Source organism: Suncus etruscus (genome assembly GCF_024139225.1).
Source record: "Suncus etruscus isolate mSunEtr1 chromosome X unlocalized genomic scaffold, mSunEtr1.pri.cur SUPER_X_unloc_2, whole genome shotgun sequence".
Lineage (NCBI taxonomy): Eukaryota > Metazoa > Chordata > Mammalia > Eulipotyphla > Soricidae > Suncus > Suncus etruscus.
Genome location: NW_026060315.1, coordinates 909,026 through 928,313, shown reverse-complemented (window position 1 = coordinate 928,313; position 19,288 = coordinate 909,026). Strand labels below are relative to the sequence as shown.

Here is a 19,288-nt window from a genome sequence, read left to right as displayed (position 1 = left end):
ATGTTCTCATGTATGTGTGTGTGTGCAAGACTGGTCCTCAGATAGGTGGGCACTTGCCTACCTTTCACATGAACAAGCTGAGTTCAATCTGAGATGCTAAACATTGTTTCCCCCCCCCCCAAGTCCAACCACGAGTGATCCCTAAGTACAACAATGCCAGGAATAAGCCCTGAGCAGTGCCAAATTCCCAAAAGGGGGAATAGGTGGGTGGGGGAATAACTAACCATTCTAAAATCAACAATTATTTATCTGCCCATCTCTCTTGGCTAACAAGGGAGCCTGGATTCCCCCTACCCAGACATAGAAGATTTGGAGTCAATTTGATACAGATTTGCATATCATATTTATGTCATAAAGTATTTCACTTTCTTTCCTTCTTTCATCATTTTTTTAAAAGGGACAGTCACGATGGAGGGGCCATAGGTGAAGCTCCTGGTCAGATCCCTCTGAGTCCACACCCGAAATGGAAATGCTGACATCCACCAACAACCACACAGGCTTCTGAGGAGGTGACATTTGCTCTCTGGGTTACCATGGTGATGGTCCCTCACAAGGCTTTTACCTCTCTGGCCAGATCCCAAGAAATTAGCCTGGCCTAACCTGGAAGAACTCACAGGCCTTTCTGCCAGTCTGTCCACCAACACTAACCATCCACTCCAATGAGGCTTCCCTGTCACTGGCATGATTCAAACACTCTTTATCTCAATTGAAATATGTGTACTTTCAAAGAAACAAAAAAGAAAGAAGAAAATCAAGCCTTCCCTGAGTCACTTAGCTCATCACACGCCGATTCACAGACGGAGTAAAATGGCTTTACAATCTTTTTATTAAGTCCTGGATTTATGCGAAACAGTTAACCAATTTCTGTTGATTCTTCCTGAATGCCACCTTTGCTCTTATAGAGCAAAATTAGAGAGGGCAAAATCTCCCCCTCTCACAAAATGATCTGGTCTGGGCCAAATGCTCCTGCTTGTCTTGGAAGTAGTTGTCCTGGGGTTCAGTTCTGAGCAGCCCTGAGCTCCCCTAGAATGAACCCCAAGCAGAGAGCCAGGAGTAAGTCCCAAGTACAGCCAGATGTGGCCCCAAACTACTGCCACCACCGCCCATTCCAAAAATCAGTCTGAGAAGGAAAAGAGCTTTATTGTTTTTCTCTTGGTCTATTGAAGACCCACATAGATTTCTTTTTCTGTTTGTTTTTGGATCACTCAGTAGCACTCAGGGGTTACTCCTAGCTTTGTGCTCAGAAATCATTCCTGGCAGGCTCAGGGGACCATATGGGATGTCGGGGATTGAACCCGGATCCGTCCTCAGTCAGCGGCATGCAAGGCAAATGCCCTACTGCTGTGCTATCTCTTCGACCCCAAAGATTCTGTTTTCAAAGCAGTCACTAGAAAAGCACCAAGCACACAGCTCTGAGGTCAGACAAAGTCCTGGCTTTGATCCTTAGCACCTCATGGGTCCCTAAGCACCGCTGTATGTGACCTCTAAGAAAATAAAGGGATGGCAGTGTGTAAATTAAAGGGCCACAGAGATGGCACATAAGACTGAGCCCGTGAAACCATGGGCAGGAGCTTCAGGTTGGATCCCCAAAACTGCAACATCCACTAAGTACAGAGTTAGGAGTAGCTCCTGAGCACTGCTGGGTATGGCCCCTCAAAAAATGAAAATAAATACATATATGGATTAGAGATAAGGGTACCAGACAGTACAAAGAGTAAGGCAATCGGGCCGGAGAGATAGCACGAGGTAAGGCGTTTGCCTTGCATGCAGAAGGTCAGTGGTTCGAATCCTGGCATCCCATATGGTCCCCCGAGCCTGCCAGGAGTGACTTCTGAGTATAGAGCCAGGAGTAACCCCTGAACGCGGCTGGGTGTGACCCAAAAAACAAAACAAAAAAATAGAGTAAGGCACTTGTCTTGCACGAGACAAGTTCAATCCTTAGCACCCCATAGGGTCCCCGAGTTCTGCCAGGAGAGATCCGAGCACTGAAATAAATGAAGCCCAGAGCATGGTTCTTTGACAGGGTCCTTCTAAGAGAGGTCACCAGAAAATGACATCACTGCAGACACTCCAGACACAGAAGGACCAAGGGAATCCTAACTAAGCCTGCAACAACTCCCATAAAATGAACCGATTCTTTGAAAAACACCAAGTATTAAAATAAATAATAAAGAAATTGAATTTATAGTTTTAAATGATGCATTAAAAAAAAAAAGCAAGATCCAGGACTGGAGAAATAACACAGCAGTAGGGCATATGCCTTGCATGTAGCCAAACAGCCAACACCAGATGGACTCCGGTTTAATTCCCAGCATCCCATATGTCCCCCAAGCCAGGAGCAATTTCTGACTGCAGAATCAGGAATAACCCCTGAGCACCACCAATAAGTGGGCCAAAAATTAAAAAATAAAATGAAATAAAAAATAAAAAAGGAAAAAAAGTAAGATTCAGATAGTTTCACTGACGAATTCTAAACACATGTAAAGCATCTAAAGTAAAGAAATAACATTTTTTTTTTTTGCTCTATTAGACGCACCAGACCATAAGTTGCACATAGTTTTTAGACAAGGAAAATAAGAGACTTTAGGAGACAGCGTTTGGGAACCAGCCGGTGAGGCCAAAGTGTATTTACAATACACCAGTCCACAGTTGGTTAAACACATTTACCTAACTTCTTTTTTTTTTTTTACATCAGAAAATTAAAAAAAAACATTTTTAGGGGCTGGAGAGATAGCATGGAGGTAGGGCATTTGCCTTGCATGCAAAAATTCGGTGGTTCGAATCCCGGCATCCCATATGGTCCCCCGAGCCTGCCAGGAGCGATTTCTGAGTGTAGAGTCAAGAGTAACCCCTGAACGCTGCTGGGTGTGACTCAAAAACAAAACAAAAACAAACAAAACATTTTAAATACTTTTTCATTCATATAAAAAGTTGCAGCAGCAATCCAATAGTCTGAAACGAAAGCTCTCTATGTGATGGTGAAAGTGCGTTGTGGACCTGATTGCTTGTCCTTTGTGGCATATCGACACAATAAAGGGGCGGCACACTGCGGATATCAAGTGGTTAGTATCTGTTCCCCACCCCTACACTCAGGCTTCAGCTTTAGGCAGATTCACTCCATAAGACACACAGACATTTCCCCCCATCTTTTGGGGCAGGGGGAAGGGTGTCTTATGATACTAAAAATACAGTAATATCCATTCCTTACAATTTCTTCTAAAAAGCAGGATAGGAAGCTTTTTCTCAGCTGCATGTGTGTGTGTGTGTGTGTGTGTGTGTGTGTGTGTGTGTGTGTGTGTGTGTGTGTGCCACACCCAGACTTATTCCTGGCTCTGCCCTCAGGAATTACTATCTCCTGGTGTTAGGGGGACCATCTGGGATGCCAAAGATCAAAGCTGGGTTGGCCATGTGCAAAGCAACCTCCCTGCCTGCTATCCTAGGGCTCCGGCCTCTCAACTCCTAGGATGAAACCATTATTACCTTGAATCTAAAACTGAACAGAGGCACCACAAAGAAAGGTAGTGAGAGAGACAGGACGGGGTAGCAGACAGGCACTTAATTTGCATGCAGCCTATCCGGGTTCAAGTCCTGGCACCCCATATGGTCCCACATTTCCACCAGAAGTGATTCAGAGCACAGAGCCTGAAATAAACCCTGAACACTACAGGATATGCCCCTCCCCACCTAAATATAACCAGGAAGGCATAGACCAATCCTTCATAAACAAAGACACAAAACTTTTCTTCAAAATACTAATTAAACTTGGGCCAGAGCAATAGCACAATGGCAGGGCATTTGCCTTGCACACAGCCAACCTGGGATGGTCCCAGGTTCAATCCCCAGCATCCCATATGATCCCCCGAGCCTGCCAGAAGCAATTTCTGAGCACAGAGTCAGGAGTAACACCTGAGAGCAGCTGAGTGAGACCCCCCCCCAAAAAAAAACACAACTTATAAAACAAATATAGCAACATAAGAAGGCTAGTGCAACAATAAGGGCTATATCCCAGGAATGCAGGGGTAATTCAAATATTTAATATTATATGGTGTAACCCACCACATAATAACCGAATGAAGATAAACTGCTTGACCCAACAAATGATGCAGAAAGTGCATTCGACAATTGAACAGCCAGTCATTATAAAAATCCCTAATGAACTGGAAAGAGAATTTTTCCTAGCCTTTTAAAGTACGTCTAAAAATAAAATTCCAGGGTCAGATAGATTACACAGCAGAAGGGCGTTTGCCTTGCAAGCAGCCGACCCAGGACTGATGGTGGTTCGATTCCCAGCATTCCATACAGTCTCCAAAGCCTGCCAGGAGCGATTTCTGAGTGCTGAGCACCACCGGGTGTGACCCGCCCCCCACAAAATTGTAGTGACAGTTCTGGTCAGAACCAATAAAATTAATTCACCAATAAAATTAATTCACGGGGCTGGCGAGATAGCACTGAGGTAAGGTGTTTGCCTTCCATGCAGAAGGATGGTGGTTCGAATCCCAGTATCCCATATGGTCCCCCGTGCCTGCCAGGGGCGATTTCTGAGCATAGAGCCAGGAGTAACCCTAACGATTTCTGAGCATAGAGCCAGGAGAGAGCCAGGTATGATCCCCCCAAAAAAACATTAAAAAATTAATTCATAAAATTAATAAAATAAAAATATTTAAACAGCCCCTTTTCACCAACATTATTAACAAGGTAGAAACTCTCAAGATATCCAATGAGGAAGAAGGGCTTGGGGAAGGAAAAGTTATATATATCCTTATCTGGAGCACCGGAGGCAAAAATCAAAACAACAACAAAAAAAATCCTTCAATAGGCAAATGGGTAAGCAAACATACTGACAATAGAATAATACTGAGTGATTTAAAGGAATAAAATATTGATACATATACCCGCTTGGATAAATCTCAAAGGAACTGTGCTAAGTGGAAGAAACTCATCTTAAAAGCTATCCAGAATAGAGCTTATATAACATTCTCCAAAAGACAAAGCAATACGACACATCAATGGCTCTGCCAGGGGTTAGTAGGCAGGGGAGAGATTTATTTAAAAAGTAGAAATTGGCCAGAGAGATAGCACAGCAGTAGGGCGTTTGCCCTGCATGCAGCCACCAAGCCTGCCAGAAGCAATTTCGGAGTGCAGAGCCAGGAGGAATTCCTGAGTGCAGCTGGGTGTGGCCCGCCCAAAACCACAAAAATAAATAAATACATACATAAATAAATAGAATAAAAGGTAGAAATCACTAGAGTAGCTGAGTGAAAGAATTGTTCCATATGGGCCCGGAGAGATAGCACAGCAGCGTTTGCCTTGCAAGCAGCCGATCCAGGACCAAAGGTGGTTGGTTCGAATCCCGGTGTCCCATAGGGTCCCCCGTGCCTGCCAGGAGCTATTTCTGCGCAGACAGCCAGGAGGAACCCCTGAGCACTGCCGGGTGTGACCCAAAAACTAAAAAAAAAAAACTAAAAAAAAAAAAAAAAGAATTGTTCCATAGAGCCAGGCAAGGGTCAGTGAGGAAGGCATTTGCTTTGCACGCAGCTGACCCAGGTTCGATCCCGGGCATCCCATGTGTTCGCTGGCCTACGTCTCACCAGGATTGATCCCTAAGCACAGAGCGATGACGGAGTCAGCTCTGAACACTTCCAGGAGTGGCCGCCAAGCAAACACACAAAAGAATCCATCAGTCAATAGCCTAATTGTAAGAGCGTATCTGAGTTAAAGCTCTAAGAACAGGACATCCTCCACCTCCCTTCCCACTGCCAGAAAAACAGAAGAGCAGAGGACAGACGCCACCCACACACAGATCAAGAACAGGCCAAACTCAGCTCTGATGGAGGAGAAAGTTGGGGGAAAAAATTGGCTGGCACTTAGGATTCACTGAGAAGATGAAAAATGTTCTCCACGTTGGTCAAAGTTTCGATTGCATTAGTATTGGCATTTGTCAAAACTCAGTGAATATACACTGAAGACTCATTTTTCCACTGGACTACATTTCATTTGGTCTTTAATTTGTTTTATCTGGTTTTTGGGCCATACCTGACTGTGCTCAGGGCTACTCCTGACTTTGCTCAGAAATCACTCCTGGCAGTGCTCCCTTCTGCAGCACATCTACTAAAATGGGAACAATACAGAGAAGATTAGCATGGCCCCTGTGCAAGGATGACATGCAAATTCATGAAGAAATCGCTCCTGGCAGGCTCAGGGGACCATATGATCGTGGGTCCACTGAATGCAAGGCAAATGCCCTACAGCTGTGCTATCTTTCTGGCCCCCAGAAAAGCATTTTAAATTTCTTTCTACATCCATCATGATGAAATCATTGAAACGTGAGGGGGGGGGGGAGAAATAAATTTATTTAGTATTTGCTTCTAACACGAGTTATTGGGATCAGCGAGCAAGGAAACAACCACCGAACAAGAGATCCTGGGGGAAGGCAGAAGCTGGACTCAGTAAGAAATTCTTGGGCCAGAGTGATAGCACAGCAAGAAGGTGTTTGCCTTGCGTGTGGTCGACTGGGGTTCCATCCCCAGCATCCCATATGATTCCCTGAGCCTGCCAAAAGTGATTCCTGAGCTCTGAGCCAGGAGTAACCCCTGAGTGCTGCCAGGTGTGGCCCCAAAACAAAATAACAAACAAATAAAAAAGAAATCCAGTCTTGCTGGGGCTTTAACGGATACCCCAGATCTTAAACGTATTGCTTTTTAAGCTTAGCACAAATCCCCCTTTCTCCAAAGTTGAGAAGGAATCGAATGCTAACAGTGGCAAAGCTGGAAATGTGCTCTGCCTCCTACCCAGTTGGAACTGCGAGTTCCCCGGGGAGGGAGGGTTCCACCGATGCACCTCCTCGCCTCCATTTTTTTCTTTCAGGTCACACCCAGTGGTGCTCAGGGCTTAGAGCTCAAGTACACTCAGGGACCCCTGCTAGTGGTGCTTAAAGGACTACATGAGGTGCCAGGGATTGAACCCAGGTCAAGCACATGCAAGGCAAATGTCTTCCCCACTTCCTCCTTTTCTACCAGCCCTGCCCAAGTGCCAGCCACTGCTGTCAATGGGCACTGAGAAATGGTCACAATTTTTTGTTGGTTTGTTTTGGGGCCACACCTAGCAGTGCTCAGGGGTTACTCCTGCCTCTACACTCAGAAATCACTCCTGGTAGGTTTGGGGGACCATACGGGATGCCTGTCATTGAACCCAGGTCCTTCCCAGGTAGGCTGTGTGCAAGGCAAATGCCCTACTACTATGCTATCTCTCCAGCCCCACAATCAATTTTTGTGTTGTTGTTTTGTGGGGGACACACCTGCCAGCACTCAATCACTCAGGCAGGTTTGGGGGGCCCATGGGATGCTGGGAATCGAACCGGGTCCATTCCAGGTCATCTGCATATAAGGCAAACGCCCTACTGCTGTGCTATCTCTCCAGCCGTGAAAGAGAATTGATTCTAAGTACAAAGACTCAAATTGTACCAGTACAGGCGTTAACATTAATCCTGTTTTGACCCTCGGTCCCCCCATACATCACCGCAAGGATTATTTTATCCCAAAACACAGAGCCAGGAATAAATCCTGAGCACCTCTGGGTGTGGCCCCAAGAAGGAATAAAACAGAAGGGACTACTACTAGTGCATTAGCTCAGCAGGGTAGGGCGGTTGCCTTGCAGCAGTTGACCCAGCTTTGATCCCCACCACCCCATAGATTCCCCTGGGCACAGAACCAGGAGGAAGCCCTAGGGTACCACTGAGTATGACCCCCAAAACAAAAATCAAACCAACCAACAAAAGCTGAAAGCAACTCCCTCATATCCAAAGCTGCCTGGTGAAAGGCCTTGAAAAAAAAATGACCATTGCTCTAGGAGCCAGAGAGATACCACAACAGTAGGGCATTTGCCTTGCACACAGCTGACCCGGAATGGACCCAGGTTCGATTCCCAGCACCCCATATGGTCCTCCAAGCCAGGAGTGATTTCTGAGCACAGAGCCAGGAATAACCCCTGAGTGTTGCCAGGTGTGGCCCAAAAACAAAAAGAAAAAGAATGACAATTGCTCTAAAAACCTACAAGTGTTCAGTTCACATGTGGAAAGAAATACTCCACTCTTCTGGTCATGAGGGGGAGTGAATCTCCACTTCAGAGCTGGCTGGAGGGTGACGCCATCCCTCAGAGCAGGGCAGGGAGAAGGGCACCGGAGCAGCGAGGATGCGGGCGAGGACACTGATACATGCGGGGGACACCAGGATGGAGCTTCCTCCAAAACACAATACAGCATTGTCAACACCACCCAGTCATTCCACTCATTGACAATAATCTCCGAAGAACCAGGGGTGACCAGACCAACCAGGAATGGGGTTTGGAGGCAGAATATCTGATTTGCTGGTATGAGGCTACAAGTTCCATACCAAGCGTGTTCCCAGCTGCCAGATGAAACCCAGATAACAGGACACCAGTGGGTTCCAGTTCCAAAGCAAGGAAGTCAAAGTCTCTGGGCTATGATGGCAGCCAAGTGTGTGCCATGGGAGTGCCATCCATAGTGAGCAACACCGAGACTGTCTGTGGCACCTCCTGCCTGAGCCCCAGAATGAAGTGTGTAAATAGCCAGAAGGCATGGCTATTAGGAACCGGAGCATTGCCACTGAATCTGGAAGCCCGGATGAGCACAATAAAGCAGCATGCAGCCACACACACCCCTGAACCCATCATCAACAGCAGCTACAGAAAAGAAGAGGAAGAAAAGGAAAATGAGAGACCAGAATGATAGCAAAGTGGTAGGGTGTTTGCCTTGCACGCAGATGACCTGGGATAGACCCAAGTTCCATCTCCAGCATCCCATATGGTTCCCCAAGCCTGCGAAGAATGATTTCTGAGCAGTCAGGTGTAGCTGGGTGTGGCCCAAAAACCGAGAGAGAGAGAGAGAGAGAGAGAGAGAGAGAGAGAGAGAGAGAGAGAGAGAGAGAGAGAGAGAGAGAGAGAGAGAGAGAGAGAGAGAGAGAGAGAGAGAGAGAGGAAAAGCAGAAACTCAGAGCCAGAATGATAATAAAGGGTAGACCACTTGCCTTGCATGGAGACAACCCAGGTTCAATGTCCAGCATCCCATATGATCCCCCAAGCCCACCAGGAATAAACCCTGAGTGCAGAGCTAAGAGCAACCCCTAAACACTGCCTGCCAGTGTGGCTCAAATACTTCTCCCACCCCACCCCCAAAAAAAAGCAGAGATTCAAAAAGATATTTATATGTTGATATCATAGTAGCATTCACAAGGGCCAAGAGATGGAAACAATTTAAGGATCCACAGCAGAGGAGCAAAAACGTGGCCATGACCACCAGTTACAGATGTCTACACTACATAGCAGAGCAAGTCCAAAATTGCTAGAAAGTTGGGCTGGAGTTATACCACAGCAGGTAGGCAGCAGGTATACCGTAGCCAATCTGGGACTGACCCAGGTTCGATTCCCGGCATCCCATATGGTTCTCCTGAGTCTGCTAGAAGTGATTTCTGAGTGCAGAGCCAGGAGTAACCCCTGACCATCACCAGGTGTGGCCCAAACCCTCTCCCCAAAAAATAACTGCTAGAAAGCAGACCAAGTAAGACGCCCAGGATAAACACCACAATTCCACTTGTCTAAGATACCCAAACAGTTGATGTGAAAGAAGAGAGACATTGGGGCCAGAGCGACAGTACAGTGAGTAAGGTGTCTGCTTTGTGCATGGCTGACCTGGGTTTAATTCCAGGGGTCAATCCCCGGCATCCCATATGGTCCCCAGAGCCTGCTAGGAGTGATTTCTGTCCTCCCAGGGAGGGAGGAGTTATTGCTGAATGTGGAAGGTTTCTTGTTTGGACTGAGGAAAAGGTTCCAGAGATAAATTGTTGAGACTAATAGTTGCACAAAACTGTGAGTGAACTTAATGCCAATGGCCTGGACATGGTATGTGTCAGAGGCCGCATCACAATAAATAAAAAGAAGGGAAAAAACAATGAGTTAAAAGGAAGTTAATTGGGCCTAAGGAATAGAATAGTGGGGAGTGCATTTGATTTGCAAGTGGTGAATCCAGCATCCCGTATGGCTTCCTGAGCATCGTCAGGAGTATAGCCTATTATGGGCCAGAAACACACACACACACACACACACACACACACACACACACACACACACACACTCTCTCTCTCTCTCTCTCTCTCTCTCTCTCTCTCTCTCTCTCTCTCACACACACACACACACACACACACACACACACACAAACATATACATGTAAATAAATGCTATCTGGCTCCCCAAACATCACAGGGTCGATGCTGGACCAAGGGCAGGGACTGGGTCTAGCCAAGTTTCAGGGGGTTCCCTTGAAAAGTTCGAAAGTCCTAATTTAGTTACCCGGCGCAGAGAAATGAAGAGGCTTATGAGTTCCAGCAGATGCTTTGAAAAAGTGCTTTAATACTGACCAGTCAAATGGCCAGGGTCAAAGTTCCCCAGAATAGAAAGGGGACCAAAGACCTCGTGGGTCCCTCGTCACCCCCTTATATAGGATGGGAAGTGGGAGGGGAAGAAGAGTCCTTGAGGGCTGGACTTCCGCTACGATAACACCAATGATTCGTGAGGTAGGGGTAGAGGCGGGGCCGAGGCAGTGACGACTTCCTTAAGGGTGGGGCCAAAGCCGTGACAACTTCCCTAAAGGGCGGGGCACCCACCAAGGTTGGTGGGGGGGGGCTGATTTCCCTTTTCACCTGACAATGAAGAAATGCTTGTGGGTCCCACTTTCTGAGACTTCTCTCCACCACAGGGGGAGGAATTTTAAGACCCAACTGAGACCTTGTCATTAGGCTTAAGTCGTGACCAGCATAGGCCTTCTTTGCAGTTTATGTATGTGTGTGGGTGGGGGAGAAGGGACAAGCTCTCAGCCAGTCTGGGGGCATCCTAGAACCACTACTAGAAAACTGGGCCCCATCTCATAGGCTGTACGTTGAGCCCTGAGCAATGAAGGATGTGGCCCAAAAGCAAACACCCTACAAAAGTCTTTGATTTTTTGGTTTTTTTTAGTGTTTTGGCCATACCTGGCTGTGCTCAAGGTAGACTCCTGGTTCTGTGCTCAGGAATTACTCTTGGAGGAACATGGAATGCTAGGGAACAAATCTAGGTCATCTTCGTGCAAGGACTTCCCAGAGTCTTATGGCTGTGGCCTTGAAGTCTTGCGTGGTTATTTTTTTGTTTTGTTTTGGGGGCCACACCTGATGGTATTAGGGCTTCCTCCTGGCTCTGTACTCAGTAATCACTCCTGGCAGACTCAGGGAATCATGTGGGATGCCAGGTCAACTGTATGCAAGGTAAACACCCTACCCCCTACCAGTGGTCCTCAAACTACGGCCCGCGGGCCACGTATTGTATCTGTATCTGTTTTGTTTCTTCGTTGCAAAATAAGATATATGCAGTGTCATAAGAATTCGTTCATAAGTTTTGTTTTTACTATAGTCAGAACCTCCAATGGTCTGAGGGACAGTGAACTGGCCCCCTGTTGAAAAAGTTTGAGGACCCCTGCTAGACTATTGCTCTGGTCCCCTGAAGAGGTCATTTTTTTTTATTTGAATATCTTTATTTAAGCAGCATGATTACAGACATGTTTGTAGTTGGGTTTCAGTTATAGAAAAGAATACCCCCCCTTCATCAGTGCAACCTTTCCACCACCAATGCCCCCCAACTCCCTCCTCCCCCACCCCCTGCCTATCTTCAAGACAGGCATCCTACTTCTCTCACTCACTGCCATTGTCATGATAGTTGTTAGTGTAGTTATTTCTCTAACTACACTCCCCACTTTTTGTGGTGAGCTTCATAGTGAAGAAGTCATTTTATTTGCGGGAGTTGGGTTTTTTTGGACCACACATGGTGACGCTCAGGAATTACTCCTGGCTATGCGCTCAGAAATGGCTCCTGGCTCGGGGGACCCTATGGGACGTCAAGGGATCGAACGGCGGTCCATCCTAGGTTAGCATGCAAGGCAAATGTCCTACCACTGCACCACTGCTCTGGCCCCAATATAAGTCATTTCTAATAGGACTAAAATATAGGCCACTTGAGTGGCCCAGAGTCTGTTTGCCCCACAAAGAAGACATAATCTGGGCCAGAGTGATAGCACGTGGTAGGGCCACCCAGAACCAACGGTGATTCGATCCCCAGCATCCCATATAGTTCCTCAATCCTGCCAGGAGCGATTTCTGAGCACAGAGCCAGGAGGAACCCCTGTCACTTGTGTGACCCAAAAACAAACAAAAGGACACAACTTCCAGTCCACCTGTCCCAGTCAGGACACTTCCAGTGTCCCACACATTTAGTTCACTGGTGAGCACCCCTTCACCCATTCTAGCCTGTCTCCCTGTGCAAAACACACACACACACACACACACACACACACACATACACACACGTAACAGAATCTGGACAGCTCCAACTTCCACAGCTGGCCCCCAACTGTCTCTTCTCCCCAACGCAATCAGGGGGACAGGGGTCAGTCTTTCAGAGATAACAGGGCAGTCGTCTTGGCCAGCCCCACCCACAGACCTCCCTGCCCAGGGTCCTGCCTCCTCCCTGCCCCTCGGTCTCCATTCCCTGCAGGCCCCTCACTCTGTGCTCACAACACACCAAGCCAAGTGCCAAGTTCCACCCCAGAATCATCTGCTGCTCCCTCAGCCTGGGGCGCTCCCCAGATGTTCCTCTGCTCTGCTCACTCCTGCAGTCAGCAACACCTTCTCTTGAGGCCTCACACCCTGATTTATTGGTGGGGGGAGGGGGAACTCAGGGAAACAAGGAGAAGCACTTGGGGTGAATTCAATTAGGCTGGGCATAGGAGGTTTGGTTCAAGAGTTCGAGAGTTTGGTACTGATCAGGTCCTGTAGTGTTGGGGTCATACCAGGTCACTCCAGCCCACCTGGGGGCTCTACAGGAGTGCATGGGAACCTTGAGGTGCCAACCCAGCTTGGGGCATGTGCAGTTTCTTCCAGCCCCATAAATACTTTCAAAGTGGGGGGGGGCCTTTGGGCCACACACGGTGGTGCTCAGGGGCTGCTCCTGGCTCAGTGCTCAGAGTTGATGAAGTGCTGGAACCCGGGCCTCCTACATGTAACACTTTTAGCTATCATTCTGACCTTTCCTTTTTTTTTTTGTTTTTTTGTTTTTTGTTTTTGGGTCACACCTGGCGGTGCTCAGGGGTTACTCCTGGCTCTGCACTCAAAAATCACTCCTGGCAGGCTCAGGGGATCATTTGGGATGCTGAGATTCAAATCACCATCCATCCTGGGTAGACTGTATGCAAGGCAAACGCCCTAGCACTGTGCTATCTCTCTGGCCCCATTCTGGTCTTTTCTAATTTACATATTTTATTTTAATTTTTTGGGTTTTGGGCCATACCTGGCAGTGCTCAGAGGATACTCCTGACTCTGCACTCAGAAGTCACTCCTGGCAGGATCAGGGGACCATATGGGATGCCAGGAATCCAACCTAAGTCTGTTAATTAACTTTTATTTTAAAGAGGATTTCCAAATTGTACTCAGGAGTCTGAGGGGAAGGTTCCTAGCTCAAGGATGCTGAGGACTGCCTGGGCCAGTGTCAGGAACTTCCTGGACTACCCCCAGCTTCATTTTGGGCCTTTGTGGTGCCACAAATAGCCACAAAGGGCCACATGCAAGATAGGCACCTTCACTCCTGCACAATCTGTCTGGGTCTTTGCTGACTTTTTCCTTCAGAGCTGTGATTGACAGCAAAGGTTCTTGTTCTCTGGCCCCAGTGAACCTCACCGTCCAGACTCCTACCCCTGGAGACTAACGGTACTGAACCTGGCCTCATCCACCAACCCTGCTTGGGCCAATGAGATAGCAGAAAAGGTACAGATGCAGAGCGCCTCCAAGAGATGCATGTCATGGGGCCGGAGAGATAGTACAGCAGTAAGGCATTTGTCTTGCATGCAGAAGGACGATGGTTCGAATCCCGGCGTCCCATATGGTCCCCTGTGCCTGCCAGCGGCAATTTCTGAACGTAGAGCCAGGAGTAGCCCCTGAGCACTGCTGGGTGTGACCCAAAAACAAACAAATGAGAGAGAGAGAGAGAGAGAGAGAGAGAGAGAGAGAGAGAGAGAGAGAGAGAGAGAGAGAGAGAGATGCACATCAAGACCTATTCCCACAGAAGTCAGCTGAACTCCACCATTCCTGCCTGGGGAGGTCATGAGAGGAAGGCTTGAGCCTGGTCATCAATCAGCAGCAAACCCACCACCACAGAACCACAATCCAGCTTGGACCATCAGATGAGCAATACTGCCCGCCCCCAGTGGGGGCCAGGGAAGACCAGCAGACCTAACCACTAGCAATACCCAAACCCAACTGCAGAAGCGCCCAACAAGCAAGATGATGGTTGTTCAGAGTCAACACACTTTGGGTGGCCGCGATGTAAAACAGACACAACAACTTTGTCCAGGGATCACTGCTGGCAGTCTCAGGGGATCCTATGTGGATGCTGGGAATCGAACCCCTGTTGGCCCTATGTAGGAAAAGTGCCCTCCTCACTGTGCTATCAGTCCAGATCCATCAACAACTTACTATTTGAGGGAACTCTGGGCCAAACCCGGTGGTGCTCAGGGGTTATTCCTGGATCTGCACTCAGAAATCGCTCCTGGCAGACTCAGGGGACCATATGGGATGCTGTGGGTAGAACCTGGGTCTATCACAGGTCGGCTGCCTGCAAAGCAAATGCCCTACTGTTGTGCTATCGCTCTGGCCCATAACACCCAATCTTTCTTTCCCTTTTTTTTTTCTTTTTTTGGTTTTTGGGTCACACCTGTCAGTGCTCAGGGGTTACTCCTGTCTCTATGCTCAGAAATCGCTCCTGGCAGGCTTGGGGGACCATATGAGATGCCGGGATTTGAATCACCATCCTTCTGCATGCAAGGCAAATGCCTTACCTTCATGCTATGTCTCCGGCCCCATCATAACACCCATTCTTAACTGTGGCTAGGTCTTCTGAATAATCATTCAAGTATTTTTTACCCAGGCACACTTGCCTGCTTCCTTGCAGGGTTGGAATTAAATCCTAGCAAGGAACAATCCCTCCCTTTTGGGGTGAGTCTTTGGAAAGGTCTTATATTCTCTATAGTTTTTCCCCTTTAGAAAAAATGATGTCCTGGGGCCAGAGACATAGCACAGCGGTAGGCCATTTGCCAGGCACGCAGCCAATCCAGAATGGACGGATGGTGATTCGAATCCCTGCATCCCATATGGTCCCCCATGCCTGCCAGGAGTGATTTCTGAGTGCAGAGCCAGGAGTAAACCCTGAGCACTGCCAGGTGTGACCCAAAAACCAAAAACAAACAAACAAACAATGTCCATGCTTATGGGAGGCAAGAAACCCAGAGCTTTTTCTTACAACTCCTCCTCAGCTTGAAATGCTTGGGGAGCCAGAACAAAACTTGGCATTTTAGAGCACTTATACCTCTAGGGATCTCTCCTCCTCACAGCCCATCCTCATTAATGTCCTAATCAACATCCTCCGGCTTCTTGCTTGCTGTCTGTCTGACCCTACACCTTGTTGACATCCAGACATAACAGAAGGCACCGCCAAAGCCAAGGCCTCATTTCTCTGGCTCTCCCTGATATATAAACAGGGATAAATAAATGTTGGGCTCACATGAGTCCTCACCTTTCCAACCAAGAGGCTAAGTCCACCTCTTCATCTATCTTCAGACTGGTCACATAACTTATGTTGGCTCCCAGCATGCAATGCAAGTAAGGGGATGATGTCCACCTCTCAAGAAGCGTTGGACTTTCTGCTCTGGCCCCTCTTGGGAACACTGAGACCAGATCAAAAATTCCATGTTCTCCCACTGGGACAGTCTATGGAACAGGAATCCAGACCAGACTGACAGAAGAATCGCCCAGCTAATTCCAGCTAACAGACTTATGGGAGGTGATGAATGGTTGTCTGAAGCCCAAAGTGTACGGAGTCAGAGAAATAGAATACAGTCATCATGGGGTTTGCATTGCATAAGGTAGACCCAGATTAAATCCCCAACACCTCATAGGATCCCTTGAGTAGTCAGGAGTAGTCTCTGAGCAAAGTACCAGGAGCAATCCATAAGCACTGTTGGGTGTGGTCCAAAAACCAAAACCAAATTGGACAGAAACAATAGCACAGTAATAGAGCTCAGAGCGCGTCCAGGTGTGAATGAAAAAAAAAATGAAAACTAAAATATAATTAAATCTAGGTATGGCTTGTAACCCCACTATCAATCACTGAGATGGTAGATTAAAAAGAACCAATAAGGGGCTGGAGAGATAACACAGTGGTAGGGCATTTGCCTTACATGTGGCTGACCCAGGACAGACCTGGTTCGATCTCCGGCGTTCCAGATGATCCCCCAAGCCAGGAGTGATTCCTGAGCACAGAGCCAGGAGTAACCCCTGAGTGTCACCGGGTGTGGCCCCAAAAACCAAAAAAAAGAACCAATAAATGTGTCTAGCTAGAGATCCTTGAGAAATAAAGAGATTTTGTATTTATCTGCCCCTCCAATCAAATTCCTTTCTCCTTTCTTACCATTTAACCAAAGCAGAAGCCATCTAACTTTTAGGCCTGTGAATTTACACTATTGGCCTGCAGGGCTGAGAAGATGGGGACCCCGTGCTTTAGACCCCAAACCTGCAAGCTGACAGGTTACTTCTGGCTATGCACTCAGAAATCGCTCCTGGTTTGGGGGACCATATGGGATGCCTGGGGATCAAACAATGGTCTGTCTTAGGTCAGTGCATGCAAGGCAAATGTCCTACTGCCTGTGCCACCACTCTTGCCCCTGATGCTTTTCAACCTTTTCCTGCCTACAGAGCAGCACAGGCTGGATGATGAGCACAGGCCGAATGATGGAGGGCTCACAGATTTCTGGGGGCTCGCACCAGACTCCAAACGGAAGATCCATCATAATCACTGTATCAAAAAAGTCAGTCCCGAGACCAAGGGGGAAAACAAAAAAACAAAGTAAAACAAAAAAATCTTACAGCTTACAGCCAAACCTGATCCAACACACATTCTTACGCAAGACCCCAAATCACAAACGATTTTTACGCAGAAAAATGTCAGGGACAAAGAGAGAATACAGGGGCTAGACTGACCCATGAGGCCTGGAACTGCATGGCGTCAAATATCACCAAATACAGTCCTATAAGCCCCCCCCCCCCACCCCGCCCCAGACTCTGGAGTGTAGTTCAGATCATCTTTGACACTGCAAGGCCCGAGTAGCACCGCAACCTTCTCCTCTGTATTTAATCGCTAGTAATACTGGCCAAGACTGACCAGGAGGTGGGCCGAAGAGATAGCAAAACAGTAGGGTGTTTACCTTGCACACAGCCAATCCAGGACGAACAGTGGTTCAAATCCTGGCATCCTATATGGTCCTCCAAACCTGCCAGAAGCGATTTCTGAGTGCAGAGCCAGGAGTAACCCCTGAGCACTTCTGGGTGTGACCCCAAAACCAAAAAAAAAAAAAAAAAAGAATGACCAAAAGGAGTCCCAGGGCTCCTTAAGCCCTGCTTAGGAGCCCCCTTCCCGCAAATAAAAATAACCCCTAACAAAGTCCAGAGAGCTAGTATAGCATGTAGTGCTTTGCATGTAACAGACAGAGGTTCAACCCCTCAGCATCCCATATGGTCCCCTAGGCACCGCCAAAAGTGATCCCTGAGCCCCTCCCCAGGTGTGATCCCAAATTGAACGAAAACTAATAATAAATGCCCAAAACACTAAAGGAAAGTGATAACAGTTCATAACATGTGGAAGTCATGCTGATTTCCCATTTTAGGAAATGCATAGCCTAGTGGCGTCATGGGCCCCATCCAGGAATGCCAGCCAGCCTGGTCTCTAATGCATCTTTTCACTCCTGTTCATTCAAAAAACTTTGCAGACTTCTGCCCCCTGGCCCCAAAGGCATGTTTCTGGCTGTGGTCCCAGCCTAAGTCAAGCCTAAGAGCTAGTGCCCTCCATCAGGTCCCCCGACATTCATCTCAGCACTCCTCTGTGCTGGCCACACAAGGCTCTAAGGAGCCCCAGAAAGGTACCAACACATCTTCATTGGTCTCATGATTCATAGACAACCACAGTCTCCACACCTTCGTCCCATAGCCTGACAGCCACACAGGGTCCCCAGCTCTCTTACCCTGTCCCCATGGGTCACCCTGGTAGGACCTAAACTGATGCCTTTTCAGTGGGAGAAGCGGGGAATGGGATGCTGGGGACTGAACCCAGGTTGGCCGCATGCAAGGTAAACACCCTACCTACTATGCTGTTTTTGTTTTTGTTTTTTTGGGGGCCACACCCTGTGATGCTCAGGGGTTACTTCTGGCTATGTGCTCAGAAATCGCTCCTGGTTTGGGGGACCATATGGGATGCCTAGGGATCAAACCGCGGTCTGTCCTAGGTCAGTGCATGCAAGGCAAACGTCCTACCGCCTGTGCCACCACTCTTGCCCCACACTGTGCTATTGCTCCTGCCCCTGATGCTTTTCAACCTTTTCCTGCCTACAGAGCAGCACAGGCCGGATGATGAAGGGCTCACAGATTTCTGGGGACTCGCACCAGACTCCAAACGGAAGATCCATCATAACCACTGTCATCAGAAAAGTCAGTCCCAAGACCAAGAGAAAAACAAACAAACAAAATAAAACCAAAAAAAAAAAAACTTTGGTTACAAAAAATAAATAAATAAATAAAAGGATGCAGAAAACTGTCCTTTTTCAGGTTGCCTTGCCCCTGTGGTAGGTCTGAGCTGCCCTGCTAAGAACATGCCTGCCTCAGAAAGAGAACATGCCTGGTTGTCGGTACTCCGTCCCAAACATATTCCCTGCAAGAGCAAAGAGGTCTGAAAAACCCTGTATGTGCACTTTTGGTTCTTGGCTATGTCTGAATTGCAGGCCAACATGTTCCAGGACTTGCGATGCAGAGAACATGCTTTGGAAATGTTCTTTGAGACATTTCTTTCTGCTCTTGGGGCTAAGCTATTTCCTTCCACGTGGTCAATCTCACTCCCTGTGAGGTTTGTCCCTGTCCTCCCTCTCCTCCTTCTTTTTGTCACTGTCTAAGGAGGACCCCCCCACCATGACCGTACTTCTCTTTTCTCTTAGCACTAATTCTATGGAGGGTGGTGGGACTCTAGTATGGCCATTGCACCCCAAAAATATCAACCTGGGAGTCCACAATTGCAAACCTTGCTAGCTCCAGACTTCCAGAACTGGTCAAAACATTAGCATAAAGCTTTTATCCTCCAGATCATTCTTCCGTACCAGAGGGGT

The 19,288-nt window shown here is 47.8% G+C and overlaps 1 protein-coding gene and 1 non-coding gene across 2 annotated transcripts in view; both read left to right on the top strand.

The window, feature by feature from the left end:
- LOC126000598 (neuroligin-4, X-linked-like) overlaps positions 1 to 19,288 on the top strand; it is a 360,086-nt gene that overhangs the window by 180,602 nt on the left and 160,196 nt on the right. The gene's annotated exons all lie outside the window — the stretch shown is intronic.
- On the top strand, positions 6,085 to 6,191 carry LOC126000600 (U6 spliceosomal RNA). Its single transcript, XR_007492808.1, has one exon. It is a non-coding gene; the product is annotated as a U6 spliceosomal RNA (small nuclear RNA).